Below are 14,160 nucleotides of genomic sequence, written 5' to 3' on the forward strand. Positions count from 1 at the left end.
ATTTTGTCGCTCAAACTTATTTTGATCACTCTAAAGTTAAATGTTTAACAGTGTTATAACTGAATTTTTTTCATAAAAAATTATGAAATGACCTCAATTTCTCTCTCTCGTTTTTATGTAATAAAACTCATTATTTTTAATTCCCTTTAATATTTTTGGATGATGAAGTGTCTTCTTCCATATTCCAATGGTAGAGAGGTGGAGAAAAAGGAAATAAGTTGTATATATTGATTATACTCTGATCGAATGGTGCATGTAATAGATAAATGGTTTAAGATTTTATGAGTTTTGAGTTTTATGAGTTTTAAAGTAGTTTAGGTAAAAACTAAATAATAGAGTGATGAGAGACAATGAGACGAATTCGTGAATATCTTGAGTGGTTGGAAAAGATGTCGAAAAATAATAATTAAGACACCAACATGAGGCTTGTAAAATTTTCATCTTCGGAAGTAGATCAAAAAGAGAGAAAATGACGTATACGACACTTGAATTCCTATAAATAAGTGATTCACATCAACACACGTGATTGTCATGTCACATTTTCATTATGATTTGACACATTCATTGTGTTAGTATATTTACATGTTTTAATTATTCTACCATATTCCTTATAATTAATTCTAATTTATCATATATTGTAATGTATTTTAAATCTAATTTTTTTTAAGAATTAAGTCGATCGACGTTATTACTATTACATTACACGAGGACGCGAAATTGAACATGTCTGCACTTTCATTAACTTTCGAAAATCCTTTTCTACTATGAAATTAAACATGTTTTAAATCCGCTGTGTAAATGGATCTTTTTATTGAATTCATGTATTGTAATTACAGAGATAATAAGGAAAATTGTAATAAATATCAACAATAAATCAAAACTCGAAGTCATAAAATAACAATTTATACACCAAGTATATAAAGAAAAACTGTTCTATAAAAGATTATTAACAATTTTGTACTTGGTGTATAAAAGATATTAACAAACCTGATCAACTTGGGAGGGCTTCAAGCTTCAGCTGCACTACTAAGTTGTAGGCTCATTTTTATGTTCATAGCTGCCAACTCGGCGGCCAGATATCGGAAAACGTAAGGCATCGCGACCGACTCCATCCCTTTGCTTGTCCGGCAAGCATGACACATAACCTTCTTCAGAGCCCTTCCGGGGGGCAATCCGCCGATCTCTAACGACCCGTTTTTGTGTCTGGAGAATCGTGGGAGTAAGGATGCTTCCACACAGAGAACAGACATCTGCAATGTGGTAATCGGAACATGTATGGAGCCTATCATGTAATAAGTATGCAGCCCCATGAGCAAGCATAGAGTCGTTCCATCTCTCCGAAACGAATACCTCCACCACGCTTTCTTCCTTTGATCGGCTGTCGGGTAATCTGATCAACTTGTCCGGTGGCACGAACCTGATACTTGTCGGAAACCATGCCTAAGACGCTGATAATAAACAGGGCCTATAAATATCTCGCATGTTAGTTCTGCTCCATAAACCCGCTGTATAACACCTCAACTCCATGATAATTAAACCCACGGGCTCTTAACATGGAACCAAGTTCATCGACAAGAGGACCGACCCCGTTTCGGTCTTTCCATCAGCTCCCTTGACTGCATCAGAAAATGGTGTTGCATCCACAAATTTCCCATGTAAGCTTCCTCCCTGTCATGCAAAAATATAGGGTATTACAGTATTAAACACACATTTTTAGTTGTTTATCAATCTTTGCTTTTTACCATGTTTCAGTGCCACAGCATGGATTAAGCATATAGTGCATTTCCTTTGATTAACAGTTAGAATTTAGTACCTTGGCGGCAACAGATTCCATAAGCATTCCGATCGTCATTCTCGACGGAAATGCGTGAGGATTGATTATAAGATCAGGGCGAATTCCTGTAACTCCAGAGAATGGCATATCAATATCAGGCCACAGCTGAGAGCAAACACCTTCTGTCCATGTCTGCTGCTAAATTTGTCACCAATGATAGGGTTTCTTGGATGTCGGAAACGAATATTACCTACTCCAATGGAAAAGTTTAGGAGAGAGTATATATCAGCCAATGGCACCATTAGAAGCATTGATAGTATGATGGCCTTGTACAACAAAATATGAACTCAAATAACCAAAACAAGAGTTTTACATTAGCAAAAGAAAACTCAGAACCAAGGCTGCAAGTAACAAAAGATGCCATAACATAGTTATTGCTTTTCGAGCAATTGAATCTGTAGGATGTATGTTGTTAATGATTAAAAATTATTCTGAACAGATATACCTTGTAATCATACCGGACTACTAAAAAAAATGCTTTGCTTACCTTCTGAGCTGCTGCTTATTTTCGTATCAACGCAACATAGTCCACAATAGCCACTTCTGAACCCTTACGGGTGTAGGTTCTCTTTGAATTTGTCACCTGATTAATGGTACTGCAGTAAGGTTCATTTCCATGTATAACCTGAAATTGACACCAGTGAGTTGGACACAAAATAATAGCAGGAGAGTCTGAGCTTAAGCTTTTCTTATTTGAATAATGACAGGAGTAAATTACATAAAAGAATCTAACCTGCCCAATATATGGAAGTCCATCCGAATCAACAAAAGAAGATATTGCTTTATCTGAATGTTCTCTTTTAAAAATTGTTTGTCCTCGATCTGACTGGCTCTTACCATCACACAGTCGATGTTTCCGTCTACCAAAATGATCAACATCAGGATAAACAATAGTAGAAGTCACATATCAAACAAAGACAAAAGTTAAGGATTTTAATGTGAATGGTGATACTGTTGACCTTGACTGGAAATAAGGAGTAAATTGATCAATCTCATTGAAATTTGGTCTATGTTGCACGGGTACAACAATCCAACGCTATTTTAAGTATCCAGTACATCTCCGAGATGGGTATGAAACAAGTACAGTTTGTGTACGTATTGGAGATATCCCATGTTAAAGGGGAACTATTAGAATTAGTTGGGTATGTTGGAGGGATTTTTAGAGACGTATCAGGGACAGCGTTTGATTTTCACACGCTTACATTAGGTACGTTGAAGCAGATTTTGAAACCTGAGATATCAGCTGACTTATGATGAATTTTCGGATAGGATCCAAGCATTTCTGGTTTGAGATGTCTTCTTATGTATGAACTGTCTTTCATTTTCTTCTAACGAATCTTTAAAGGCCTCAATCAAATGTCAAAAAATCAAGATATACTCGTTTAACGAAGATAGTGCAAGCAAAAAACTGGATACGAATCTAATACGTAATTTTGTAGTAATTACAAAATTTAAAATTTATTTATATTTACTGTACCCTTGCCGCACCCGTACAATATAATTTTGGAAATTACCGTTTTACGTCCCGTATCTATCCCCATATCCGTATCAGTGCAACATAGGATTTGGTTCTATAAGTTAGAATACTTGCAACTAAAAGATGAGAAACAAAAGCATAAACCCTGCAGGAGGATATAAGAGATCAACCTGGTATATTTTTCCATGACACATCCCACGTTCAACAGATGACTTGTTTAAAATCATGGCATCCTCCATGTCGTATCTGCATAATACATGCAAGTTAAATTCAGGAACCTTCAACACAATGATGTTACTTCAGATACTTTTACCAAAATGCATACCCTGTGTATGCAAGCACAGCTACTATTGCATTAGTTCCTGAAGGATAATTATCCAGGCAGTATTTTGTATATGTTTTTGTGCGCACAATTGGAGTTTGAGGAGTCTGAAAACAGCCCAGAAAATTTGTAAATGAAAAGCACAAAATCATGTACAAGTCCCAGATAGGAACAAAGAATGGAAGTGGAAGGACCTGAAGGTGATACAGCTTTTGATCTGCCCGTGAATGAAGTGCTTAAGAGAAAGCCATTGTTTGTTTTGCCATCTACAAATACAAAATGTAGTGGAGAGTAATACAATGTCTTTAACTCTTAATGACAAAATTACCTTCAACAATCTTTGCACCAATGGTTACTTTGACCTCTCTTCTTCTTTTAGAATATTTTAACTCTTAATGTTTTAAATTTTAGTCAAAATACCTCTTAGAAGGAAATCGTTAGTTGACTAATGGTTAAAAGGTGTTGCTGACGTAATATTTTCACATGTACTTAATTGTTTATATGGTATGTCATGTTATTATTATAGGTGACATGGCACGTGTCACATCATCACTATAGGTGACATGACATCAATAATTGTTTCCTTTTAAAAAAGGTATTTTAACCAAAAAATTGAAATGTTATAAGTTAAAACGCTCTAAAAAAATTAAGAGTTAAAGTAACCACTTGTACACGTTGAAATGTAATTTTATCCTTATGTTTTAGGAACATGGTAAAAAACCTGGCATGGTACATGTTACGTGGACTTTGATTATGGTCCGACCAAGGTGTAAGATTAGCAACCACACTAAGCATGCAGTTGGCATGAGTTCTTCATGAGTTGCAGGAAAAGTAGTACTCTTCCTCCATCCCCACCATCAGCATTTTATTTCCATGAAAACCTACAAAACAGAACTCATGTCTTCTTAACTTAAAATTCATAAATTAATGATAAAGATCTAAAAGCCAGAAGAGAGGTGTATTCACCTGTTCAATGGCCCAATAAGTTCAATATCCTTTCCATCTGCAGAAGGGCTAGAAATATTTCTGACTGGCCGAATAAATCGTGATGGAGAAGTGAAAACAGGTACAAACCAGGATATGTTCCACCCAAGCTCAAGGAACATACCCCACTTCCAAGTCATCAGGAATCTGATATACAATATAAATTTTTTTAAATGAATTCCATAAAAAATGAATTCCGCAATGAAAACTAGAATAAAGGGTCCGTTCGTTTGTTTAATTAAAGTTAAACGAATAACATGAACATATCATTCATTCGTGCAATTCAATTACATTCCTTTAAGAACACACCTTGCACCAGCTGACACTTTCCGTTTCCGCAAATTTGCAAACAACTTGATCAGCTTTACCAGATGATAAAGAGCCAATAACACAACCTCTAAAAGAACAGGAAGAGCTTGAGGAGGGCAGCATGATCAACTTTTGGCAATGAAGGTATCATTCCTTCCTCTACTAGAACAACAAAGATAGCCCTTCTTATTTCAAAAAATTCTAGTATTTCCCTGTGTGTCGTAGTAGGATGTAATTCCTGAATTAACCAAGAAATTACAAGTCAAATACATAAGAATAAACATATCTAGAGGTTAGCAATTTGCTGATAAGAAGTAAAAAAAACACAAGCATGTATATTTTGTTCCTTTTCCTTTAAGGCTAGAAAAGAAAGGAAAAATGATTCACCATGAAAGTAGAACCCAAATTAACCAACACTTTTCAATATTTGTTAATTGAAAGTTAGACCTTTACAAATTCTTAACCATTTGACAATAAACGCTTAAAATCCTATAGATGTTGTACTCGAACCTGAGACCTTTGAGGATAACAACCATCCCTTTAATCACTGAGGTCTCTTGGTTCGTGCAAAAACAAGAAAGAACAATCACAAAAATGGGGCTAACAATGACAAGAATAAGCTAAAACATCTAGTGAATCCTTCCATTCGAACTTACGGCAAGTACATGTCATGTGGTTAAGCAACCACAAGGCTCACCATCAGGAGTGCACCGGGCAAAGAAATCCCCAAGATCTATAAATCAAAAGATTAAAAGAAAAAAGTCCATGAATAAATATTTTAAAGTAAACAGAAACAAAGAGCTGACTATGTGGCAGCAGATACATACTCAGGTAGCAACTTCCGAACACTGGTCGTACGAAGTCCGGCAAACGAGCCCCGCGATGAACAGACCGGAAAAAATGAAATGAATCGATGGTAGTTAAGCCTCTCTGCCTGAACCGTGAAACCAGCTCTCTAATGAAAAAAAAAGAAGTTCATTAATAATTTTCTAACCTTTATGAGTGCACTCTACAAAGCTTTAGGCACAGATAATTCAAAGTTAGAGATAAATGTACGAGTGAAAGAGCTGACCTGCTGTAAATCTAAACCTGATTGTGTTATCAATCTTCCAGTTTCAACAAATTCTCAATTGCTGCACTAATTTGCTTCGGAGAATTTCTTTCCATCAGCTTCTTGACATCTTTCACTGCACCATTTCACAACCAATACGAGTAAAATATCAATCCACAAGAAGAAAAGATGTCATTAACAGATATGAACAGTGCTGGCAATTTTTTTTTATTAGTATGGAATGATTACAAGATAGTATGTTGGAAAGACTTTTAACTATTTGACAATGAATGCTCACACACCCTTGTAGACGTGATGCTCGAACCCATAAACTTCTAAGAATAACAATCATCCCTATAAACACAGATCGCTTGGTTCGTACGTGTTGTCTGCCTTGAGCATAAAAGGCTTTCAGCCACAATATTATAATACTACTTTTGTGACGTAACTATTGAAGTGGTTCAAAGTAGTATTATAAGTAGATCATGGTTCAAAAGAAATGACTGAAAAAATGAGTGGTATAGCATTCAGCCACCAACAGGATTCAACAGATGCAAAATATTCATAAGCACTACAAAAAATGATGACACAGAAAGAGAGATAGAAAGAGCAAGGACATAACATACAGCAGAAATCAAATTCTTGTTTTGTTATTAATCGTATCTTCAATAAGCTTTTTCCTTTGCGCAACAGTCTTCCAGTTTCTCCTGAAACCAAATTAACATACAATTAACATGCAAATTGCACATAATTACTACAAAACTAATTATGAATGTCAGCCGGTTGATGTAACTGCAAGTCATTATTTTTAGTAAAATACCAGTACCCTGATTCCACAAATTCATTAAAAAAATTTAAACAAATGAAAGGAAAAAAAAAAACAATCAAATAGTTAAAAGTCTTTGTACCTTAAGGTAAATGGTAATGAGATGACCAGGGAGTAAAACTTCTGATTTTGCAGAGAATCAGAGTTATCGGGCGCAGAAGTTTGATCAATAAGCGAGAAAAGTTCTGCACCATAAAGCTAAAGAGAAGAAGTTTATAGAAAGCAAAAAGATACAAAGAATATGGTCATGAAACAACAGAACATGACAAGACTATTCTAAAATATGAAGTTGAAACTAGGATGAAGAGAACCTCTATAACTTACATAAGCAGATTGAACTTGTCATCGTTGCTATTCAAGTGAACAAATATGAATTCCTCAGCACTGCACCAGCAACCTACATATAATAATAAAGATAACATTGAATAGGGCATCAAATGTCTCAGTATTCACACTAAAAGGTAACCTAAGAGAACCAACTAGCCACCCTTAGTTTAGAAGTCACAAAGCATCGAAGCACAAAATATCTCTGGAGCCTAAACGCAGGGTGAAGCGCACCTTTGTGAGTAAGGCGCATTTTATGCTAAAAGCATATTCAGACCCATTACCCACGTGAGATTTTTAAAACTAAGCTTACACCATAAAGGGAACATTTTATAGATAGAAAATACACTTACAGAAGAATAACTCTCAGTTTCCATTCCTCCATAACGGGTTGGAAGTGTTCCCCTATATTGACAACAAAAGATATAAATACAGATGATCAACAATGAAATGAAATGATAACCAGACAAGAATCATAGTAGGCACCAATATGCTGTAGGCACTGCTCTTGGTAAAAAGCGCCAATTGTTGAACTTCATTAAGAATAATCTTGGCTCTTTCACCAACAAGTTGAGTGCTGACAGCCCCCTTTACTTCACCTTTTCTCAGCATGGCAGCATGTCAATTTCGTATAAATTTCACGATCGTTAGTGTCAATGAGAGCCTAGTAAGAACAATCAGAATTAGAAAAGAAAAAAAGAAGCTAAGAAAAACATGTCAGAACAAATATTTTTAACGACTCGCTCGATAAGCACCCCTAACGATACGTATAGGGCAAGCATATAACTTTTACGAGCTTTAAAAAAACGAAATCAGAAGTATCAAGGACAAATCTTGCTGCTGCAAGAGAATGTATGCATAGAGGCAGTTACAACACCTTAAGTACAACGCCCACAGGAAGCATGTATTCCCTCCCTTGTATCCTGCAAAAGCATAAATTAAATCAAAATGCATGTAGCTTATTTCAGAACATAAAATCAAAAGCATCATTTTTCTATACTTCTGATCAGAATTTCTTACCAAAATCCAAGTCTTGCACTCCCATTATGAAGATAATATAACTTAACTGTTACCGAAGACAGATCATCTCTCACACACCTACAATGACGATTATAAGAGCATCCAAAAGCAAGTTCAATTAATTCGATTTGGTTAGTTCAGTTCGGTCAGTGTCCGAATTAACAGTTTAAACACCTCTAAACTTGAACGTAAAGAAGGTAATTATAATACTATATCAATATACAAAACAAGAACCTTATTACAACTGCTTTATCAGTATAACCCTCCCGACGATCGCGAAATGAACCCCGTACCAAGCTCATAGGCTGAGAACAAAATGCTGCCTCAGTAATGCAATATTTTAAGGGTGAAGTACACAAATAATCCTCCATAGGACGTGCTTTATTGACGTCCAGCTCACGTCAATTTTTTAACCCAAAAAAGTTGAAACAAATGAATAGTTAAATGATAATTTTGTAACTTTTATTAGTCTAAATACTCAACAAAACATCGTCCTATAGTCAGGAACCGTTTGTAACTTGTCAGCTAATTATGTAGAGAAAAGTAGAATTTGGAAGAGATTAAATTAGAAAGATTAGCTTAACTCATCAACCAAAGTAAAAGTGTTCTCCCTGTTAGTTAAAAAAAGAAACAAAAACTCACATAATTCCGTTTGGCAATATTAAGGCCCTGACAACTCTCTCGAGTCCATTCAGAACGAAGAAACTGCATTGCCATGAAAATTTATGAGGAAACGGAAAACCAATTAGACACAAAAAGGAAATATTGGATAGTGTGCAGTTTGCATGATTTATGTGTTTGAATCTATTTCCAAGTGTCCATTTTGGAATCTGAATTTCTTTTAATTAGTTATTTATTTATTGATTGTGTCTACTCTGAAATCTAAATTTATTTTAGTTAGTTATCATTTTACTGAAGATGCCTACCCTTAAATTTTATATGTGTTCAGCTTATATATAAACATCATATTGTTGATATACATATATTCATTCCAAAAATATTTTTGAATCCGTCGTCATTGAATATAGACTAACAAGAGCATAATAATAAAAAAACATGTAGAACACTAGTGGAATTACTAAACTGCAAAAAGTTGAGCAAAAGGGCAAGCAATCTTGAAATATATCATGTACAATTCCAAACAGGCAAAATAAGCACATGTAAATAATGTTAAAACTTGTAGGAATTTCGTGTGAAAATCAATCAAATTACTCACCCACCCATTTCTGCTAACTCTTCTTTGCAAGCAACCATTTTCTTGGGATCACATCCGCAAGTAACAACGCTTCGACTGCATAAAATAAATTACACTAAGCACATGATCCAAATCAAAAAAATAAAATAAAAATGATAGGATAAATAATCCAAGGAAAGAGCAAATTCACTGTGATGATGTACAATTTGTGTTAATTCTACATTAACAGTCATTCTATTGTTTTAATTCACGTCACTGCCAATACAAATCTATTTCAGTTTTTAGTTTTAAAAAGCGCACAATGCACCGAGAGGCAAAATTTTCTTAGAGCCTTCACGCAGGAGGTTAAGTGCATCCCTGTTATTGTAGAAAAATGTTTATATTTAGTTAAATGTGTAAAAAATTATATTAAAAAGTATAAATCAATTCTAGAGCATGTCAACATCTATTACCACATATTCACTCTTGAGACATTTAATTTTCTCCCCACGTTATGTTCCTTCACCATTGTTATTTAATAAGTAAATAGTATTTAATTCAATGTATTACTATTTTAAAGTTAATCATATTACCGCCTATATTTCGTCTAACCTAATTTTGGCAAAACTTCGAGATAATATTCTGAAAGAAATTAATTCACGAGCTAACGCACTCTCAGATTAATTGCTCAAATAAGGTGAAATCCACAGTGTGGCCGTAGGTCACCATGCTTCGGCGACCTTGTAGGTCGCCATGCACTCTGGACGACCTACCCTTGCTCAAACAGAGAGAATGAACGTGTTGCATGGCACATGCACGTCCCAACACATAGGTCGCCATGCCCTCCGGGCGACCTTGTAGGTCGCCATGCACTCCGGCGACCTACCCTCGCTCGGCTGCCCTCGCAAGCTCGCTCGGCTGCCCTCATAGCTCTTCGGATGGCCTCGATGCTCTCGCATAGCTCGGTCGGATGCCCAGCGTGTTGGGACGTGCATGGCACATGCAATCTCTTGTAGCTCGCCGGAAGACATGGCGACCCCGGAAGGCATGGCGACCTACGACCACACTGTGGATTTCACCTTATTTGAGCCATAATCTTGGGATGCTTTATCTCGTGAATATTTTTCCAGAACATTATCTCAAAAGTTTTGCCCTAATTTTGCTTAGTTTTACAGCCGCCACTTATCTTTTGAAATTTAATATACAACTGGATCATGTATTATAGAACAATAAAATATGTGCAGTCTCCTCGCCTGGATCAATGGCTTAACTTTTGCCATTAATGTAGCTCTTGTGTTACACTTCACTGCTGCTTAATAAATCTATATATTTGTACCTTCAATTTTCTTCTCTTCTACTGTACTGTCTTCTTTTACTTTGTTTTTTTTTCTTTTTTCACTTTCTTTGTTGTATAAACTCTTGATGATTTTCATAGCTGAGTAGGAGGGTTTATCTCTTATCTCTAAGGCTGATGAAGCATACGCTTTGCGTCTCTCCTAAAAAAACCCTAGAAGCGCTTGCTTGCGAGAGCCTGTGCCTCCAAAAGCTTTTGTTGCTACACCCACATACGCCTAGCGCTTTAGACGTGTCTAGACGCATTTTTTTAACTAAGCACTACCCATAATTAAGAAGAATGATCGACAACCAAATCCCTTTTTTCTTCTAACCTTGCTCATCGAACCACTGAAAATCTACTTACAAAATCGTGCGCATCTATTGATTAGGATATATTCATAACCAGAGAATAAGCATGTCTTGCAATGCAATCAAATCAACATATTGCAATATAAGCTTCGATATAATCATATTGAAATACTTGGTTTTGAAAGATTTCTGAAAACAATTTGTAAGATAAAATATCATCAGAACATAGGCAGCTGAGTAGTCACAATGGCATAGGCAATAGGGTAGAGCAAGGAAATGAAAGTGACAATGTTATGAATTTAAGGAACATGAAGAAGCTGACAACATTACAGCAACTTAAACTAAAAGTTTCATTGCAACATGAAGATGGCACCGGAATGGAGTGTTGACTGAGTTTTGACCGAATCAAATTTGAGTAACTTGCAGTTAACTTATGGAAAGCATCAAACAATTTTTAATAGTCTAGGTGATTACAAGGTAATATCTATTCGAGATACTCTTAACCATTTGACAAATTACTTATTCACTCCTTCAAATGTCATGTTCGGACTCGAAACCTCAAGAGATAACAATCATCTCTTTGACTATTGAGGTCGTTTGATTCATACAACATCAAATAATCTTTTTGCAACGTAAAATTCAGTAAAGTTAGGGGGGAAAGAAAGAAGACAACGAATAAAGAAAGAAAACTAACCCTTAACATTATAGGAAACTCTCCAAAATTAACTTTTCTTATAGCAACTCCACTATTCCACTGAAAGCAAACATCCATATGCAAGGCCCCTGTATAAGAAATTTTGGCCTGTCTACACTGTTAAAGAAAAAAATGGAATCAATTACTAAATAAAATGAGAAACATATAATGAACCGAATATCCAGAAATTATAGTGTAAAATTCTACTTCAAATGGAAGCAACGCTCCAGCTGACGTCTTTGAAGACCGTTCCTTTTGCGGTGGAAATAACTCGGGATGATCCAACCAGAGTAAAACACAAAGTCAAGAACAAACATCGAATGTTTTATGCACTTACAGTTAAAATATCAAAATGCAACCACGATAAACGTAACAAAGCCGATAACGCAACTGTAATCACAATTTAAATATAAGGATATCTCTAAGGGTTCGGGTGGAGACAGGATCGAAGATCTGCAGGTTTGACGTTTTTAAGCATAGTTTCTAAGCCTTCATCGATCATGTAATCGAAAGACTCTATATGGTGTTTGAACAGCTCCTTTAGTTCTTCGAGGTCTTTAACGCTAGGCAGCTGCCCCGGTCTTGGTTTCCTCTGCGTTTCCATTGTTTTTCTTTCTTCTTCTCCTTGGTTCGATATTGTTAAATACTTGGGAGGAAAGGGTTTTGCGAATGGAGCGGAAAAGCTGGAAAGGTTTAGGGTTTTGAAACTAAGGAGGAGAATCTTATGTTTGACCGAGTAGCCTGATGCATGCCGAGACTGAAAGTGTCAATGGGAAATCCATGGGCTATAACGTATTTTGTGGACCGGGTTTAAGATATTAAATTTTAAATTTCATATTATAAGTGTGACACGGATAATAATATAACAATAGATTGATACCTTCGAGTATCACTGATAGTTACAAGGGATGTATTTGGCCCTTCTTATACCAAGGATTGATGTAAGTTAAGCTTTCCTTTCAATTCAAATATATATATAATATGATAGATGTTTTGTATGCAATGAATGATGATAAATATATAGATAATTAATGATTGATAACTAAACAAAATCTTAATTTTTTTCTTTTTTTACCGGCTGCAAATTTATTTTCTTTTTTTAATTTTATAGATGACATTAATTTTATTATTCGTCGTCGAAGAATATGAAAGTAATGAAATATAAAATCTAGTGATCACTCATACAATTGATTGTACCGGAACATAATAGGCAATTTGATATGATAATTGATTGTCGGGTCTAATAATATTTATTTTACATCAACCCTTTGCATGTATGCACTTAGGTGCATTTAGTGGGTACAACTTTTAGCTATTCATTATTATGAGAATTTTCACGTATAACATATAAACAACAGTATAAAACATGATGTAGCAATGTAAAACATCATATTATCTTTAGCTATTCATTATTATGAAAATTTTCATTTATTTTATTAAGGACTCATTTGATAACACTTTAGAAAAGTTTATTTTTTATTACTTTACTATTATATATTTTTGAAGAAAAAGACATCGTCAATGATGGCACATGGTGATATTATCGTCGATAAAGGATGAATAAAAAATGATTAATATTGAGTAATTAATAATATTTTTAAATATTGAGGAATGAATTAAATTACTGATATTTTGAATTGAGATCAAATTGATAGAATGTATAATTTTTTATAATTAAAATTATTATTATCATATCATGTCATTGTACTATGAAGTCGATGAAAATAACAAAAGTGTCTAAAATAAAATTAAAACATAATATTAGTAACGATTATCAAAAAATAATTAGATATTAAAATGAAAATACATCATAGTTATAGCCAAGTGCCAACCACTATTCAACATGTGTCAGTGTCATTTTCAACTATAAACAAAAATCTTGTTCGCTTACCTCGACTTACGTGGGCCCCACGTTCCTCGATCCTTCGCTTCTTTGTGTGAATAGAGAGTCGCAAGACGTTTATTTTTGTTTTCATCCCTGGAAAAATGAATAAATAATAATTACGTCCTCATAGTCCTATACTTTTATTTTCCTTCCAATAAGACCTTGTGATTTTGTTAAGCGCTAAAAGATTTTGATAGTAATAATTGTAATTTGGGTAAAAATTAACTCATATAATGATGACATTAAGTCTTTTGGGACACTTATCCAAATTATAGGATATATGAATTCAAGCCAAGTGCATTATTTATACGATAAAACGAGATTCACATTTTCTAGTATCATCGAATATGAATGAGTGAAATTAGTTTTCAATACTTGACATCCTCAAATAACTAAGAACAAGTTATTAAGTAGATTTAGTATCTTCGGGTACGTAAGAGCAAATCATCAAACATATCCATTTTCTTCAGCATGTAGGAGTGAAATCATTCTTCAAGATTTGACATCCTCGAGTATATAAGAATAACCATTAAGTAGATTTGACATCCCTGAACGAAATAGCATATCATCCTTAAATTAATTGATAAATTCTATAATATTTGAGTTAATTGCATCA

General features: G+C 34.6%; 1 long non-coding RNA gene and 1 pseudogene across 1 annotated transcript; both read right to left on the reverse strand.

Moving 5' to 3' along the window:
- Positions 1–1,007: 1,007 nt before the first annotated feature.
- On the reverse strand, positions 1,008–12,280 carry LOC120213384 (annotated as a pseudogene).
- Positions 2,331–4,369, reverse strand: LOC120213170. The gene is made up of 6 exons (XR_005524772.1): positions 4,355–4,369; positions 3,828–3,899; positions 3,637–3,740; positions 3,482–3,557; positions 2,568–2,694; positions 2,331–2,459 (listed from the first exon to the last, which is right to left on the reverse strand). It is a non-coding gene; the product is annotated as an uncharacterized LOC120213170 (long non-coding RNA).
- Positions 12,281–14,160: the final 1,880 nt, after the last annotated feature.

The sequence above is a fragment of the Hibiscus syriacus genome, unplaced genomic scaffold, assembly GCF_006381635.1.
Source record: "Hibiscus syriacus cultivar Baekdansim isolate YM2019G1 unplaced genomic scaffold, ASM638163v2 tig00110020_pilon, whole genome shotgun sequence".
NCBI classification, from domain to species: Eukaryota; Viridiplantae; Streptophyta; class Magnoliopsida; order Malvales; family Malvaceae; genus Hibiscus; species Hibiscus syriacus.